The following is a 4,334-nucleotide window of genomic DNA, read 5'->3' on the forward strand; positions in this document are numbered from 1 at the left end:
GGTATTTCTCCCGAAGGACGCTTTACCTTTGTCGCTTAAGAGGTCTTTAAGGTGCCCCTTATTAAGTATGAATCCGACCTCTCGTCGCAATGCAATGCATTCTTCCGTCTTATGGCCATGGTCATGATGGAACTGACACCACCTTGCTTTATCTTTTTGCGCTTCCGGTCGGCCGCTATTCTTTGGCCAATGGACGGGTGCTCCGATTTTGGATAAGGCATTTACGACGCCTCCGACATCGACTAAAAATCCATAAGAGTCTAGATCTGGGAAGGTCGACGACTCTATCCTTGCGTCACTACCTGCATTCTCGACAACGTCAGTAACATTGTTTACCTGATTTGAGCGACCATATGGGTGGCTTAGCCAATAATTCTTCTTGGGGACGAAATCCTTCCGATCAGCAGGGGTCTCTGGTGCACGTTGTGTTGATATGGTGTTAAGGATGGCATCGTGCTCCTCCAGTCTCATCTGTGCTAGTGCTCGCGACTTGACTTCCTCGAACGTCTGGCACGGATACTTTGTCAGACGGTTGTATAGCTTTGATCGCAAGATTAATCCTTTCCTGAAACATTCAATAGCAGTCTTAGTATCAAGATCTTTAATGCTAATCATTTCTTATTAAAGCGATTATAATAATCGCGAAAGATTCTTTAGGCCCTTGGACACGCCATATAGGTCGCTCGTCTGCTTTTCCAGGCTACGACTGCCTTCAAATTCTCATAGAACTTATTGACAGGGTGGAAAAATTGCCAATGCTCCCTGGCCTGAGGGATCCGAGCCATTTGAGAGCGGGACCGGTGAGCGTGGCTCCAAAAGACTTGCACATGCAGGCCTCTACCAAATGCCAAGGAATTGACGCTTGCCACATTGCTGCTTGTATTGGGCGACATGCTCGCCTGGATCGGTTGAACCATCATAATTAGAAGCGAGGGTAGGTAGATTGAGCTTCTTGGGAAGCACAGCCCTCGCAATCCTTTCGATGAATGGTGACTCTGCATAACTCGCGGATGCTCCACGATGCTGGCGTCGGTCCCCGGGGAGCTGGGGACATGAGCTTCATTAAGCGCTTATTCTGCTTTTCGATCTGGACCATGCGCTTTGCCATAAGATTCGCTTCTCCTTCGCCTTGGTCGTTCTCTTCATTGTTTAAGGGCTCTTCATCCTCGGGCTCTTCGTCATTTTCAGGCTCCTCACTATCTGACTCAGAAAGGTTCCCCATGAAAGGGATGTCATTCAGATTAGCGCGACGTCGGACCTTCGAAGCTTTGGACGATGCTAACTCTTCCTGTAATTTCTGGATTCTCTCCTGCGATGTCGTGAAGTCGGTAGCTAGCCGCTCATTGGCTTGCTTCATTTCGAGCATTTCTGCTCTCAATTGTTCATATTGTCCTGCATTTCCTCGAGGTTAGGTGTTTCTCCCATTTGAGGATTTTGAACAGTAGATGGTCTGGTTATGCCCCACGGTGGGCGCCAAATTGTTTCTGCAAAAATTTATCGCTTACGACGAAATTAAAGTTTGGGACGATTTAACCAGATTATGTTTAAGACAATGCAATGAACGAATGCAATAGGGATCAAAGGGGATGAACACACAAAAATGGTGACGCGGAAAACCCCAATGAAGATGGGTAAAAACCGCGGGTGGATGGAGATCCACCAATCTACTATGGTTCACTGTCCCTCTTAGCGAGTGACAATCGTTACGAAAATATCTTTCTCTTTAGTTTTCTTCTAACAATGTTGCGTGGAAATGACTAATGATCCCCTCTCTCTTTTGTATGCCTCTTTTTTCCCTTGGCTTTTTCTCAATGAATACATAATAAATTCTCTAATTATTACATTAACTTCGGTCCTTCAATCATGGGAGATCTTTCTCATTTATGCTCCAACGTCACAATCCACGGTCCTCAACGGCTGATTTTATGCCTCATTATGCTCCTTCCTTATTTAGCAAAACCCTTACTGCTTAATGCTTAGCTCCAATCTTGCGTTCTCTGCTGCGTCTAAAAGTCATATTCACTATGTCACCATGTCAGATGGCATCATGTCATCGCGTCATCATGTCGTCGCGTCAATGTAATCTTGTGAAAAAATTCAGCCATAACACACATCAGTTTTTTCGCATAGTAGTTCGACTTGGGTGGTTCATGGTCGTCCGACAACATATCACCAAATGCTTACAACAAGGAAGTGAAAGTTGAGTCACTTATACCGGCTTTCATCTTGATGTTAAAGAGTGTTATCACGGCCGTCAGCTTGGTGTACCTCGTACAACCGGGATATAAGGGTTTCCGAGACCCCCTCCATCATCTCCTCGATATGGTCCCCATCATCATCATCATAATCATCATCATCCTCAATATTCTTATATTCGTCCTCGAGGTTCTTGTCATTCTCAATGACATCAAATTCACCTCTTTCATGCACATCGTAACAACGGTATTCCCACCATATATACCCTCCTCACCGTGCCAAACCCATACATGGTAGTCTTGCCTAAACCCACGACGAAAGATATGCTCCCTCAGCGACCCAATGTTACTAACCATCCCCACATTGTCACAATCAACACAAGGACAATAAAACCCCTCAGTTCCCGTTGTAACCTAATGACTTAATGCAGCATCACAAAATTCAAATACCCAATCCACGAATTTACTCGTGTCACGACTACCATACATCCATGCACGATTCATTTCAATCAGACCTCTAATTACACAGAAGAAACAAGTACCTCATGTGAATAACGAACTTAACTACATGATTAGAGTTTATATATGAACGATATACATTCAATGAGATTAGGCATGCTTTCCAAGGGTCCTTATCACTCCAACCTAACCCATCCTTAGATGTCTAATCTCACTAGTGAGTGTATGTCCTCTTTTCGATTCTCCGAAAAATCCGACAGCATTTCCCTACAGTTCTCCAAGTACACGATGTAGATATATAGTTACTTATATCTACATATGTACCTAGAGAACAAAAGTAGGGAAACGACAAGCCAAGATTTTCCTCTATAGAATCGAAATAGAGACATACATTCACCACCTAAGTGAGATTAAACATCTAAGAACAGTCCCAAACCGGGGACTATCAAGACTTACTCCTAATGAGTAAGTATCGAACGGGTATCTAGGCAATGATATGATGATGCATATATAAATAGGTTTTTGAACAACAAAGCATTTTACGTCTAATGTTAATTTAACGATACATATATACATATTTGCACATATAAACCAATTTACACATATAAACCAATTTACTAATATGAAATTAAAGAAAGTTAAGTCTGAGCAATAACATACCAATATCAAGGTTGTAAATAGGGAAATGGAACTCAACACTCTGTCACTAGCACTCCGTCCCTAGCTAGCTTCAATAATCAACAACAAAGTTTAAAGTTCAAATTAGTATAAATTACCAAACTAAACTAAATTAAACTAAACTAGACTAAACTCAACTCAACTCCACTCAACTCAACTCAACTCAACTCAACTCAACTCAACTCAACTAAACTAAACTAAACTAAACTAAACTAAACTAAACTAAACTAAACTAAACTAAACTAAACTAAACTAAACTAAACTAAACTAACCTAACCTAACCTAACCTAACCTAACCTAACCTAACCTAACCTAACCTAACCTAACCTAACCTAACCTAACCTAACCTAACCTAACCTAACCTAACCTAACCTAACCTAACCTAACCTAACCTAACCTAACCTAACCTAACCTAACCTAACCTAACCTAACCTAACCTAACCTAAACTAACCTAAACTAAACTAAACTAAACTAAACTAAACTAAACTAAACTAAACTAAACTAAATACTGAACTAAACTAAACTAAATACTGAACTAAACTAAACTAAACTAAGCTAAACTAAACTAAACTAAACTAAGCTAAACTAAACTAAACTAAGCTAAGCTAAGCTAAGCTAAGCTAAAGCTAAGCTAAGCTAAGCTAAGCTAAGCTAAGCTAAGCTAAGCTAAGCTAAGCTACGCTAAGCTAAGCTAAGCTAAGCTAAACTGAGCTAAACTAAACTACACTAAACTAAACTAAACTAAACTAAACTAAACTAAACTAAACTAAACTGAACTGAACTAAACTAAACTAAACTGAACTAAACTAAACTAAAGTAAACTAAACTAAACTAAACTAAACTAAACTAAACTAAACTAAACTAAACTAAACTAAACTAAACTAAACTAAACTAAACTAAACTAAACTAAACTAAACTAAATACTGAACTAAACTAAACTAAACTAAACTAAGCTAAGCTAAGCTAAGCTAAGCTAAGCTAAGCTAAGCTAAGCTAAGCTA

The sequence above is a fragment of the Beta vulgaris genome, chromosome 4 (assembly GCF_026745355.1).
Source record: "Beta vulgaris subsp. vulgaris cultivar EL10 chromosome 4, EL10.2, whole genome shotgun sequence".
In the NCBI taxonomy this organism is placed as follows: Eukaryota; Viridiplantae; Streptophyta; class Magnoliopsida; order Caryophyllales; family Amaranthaceae; genus Beta; species Beta vulgaris.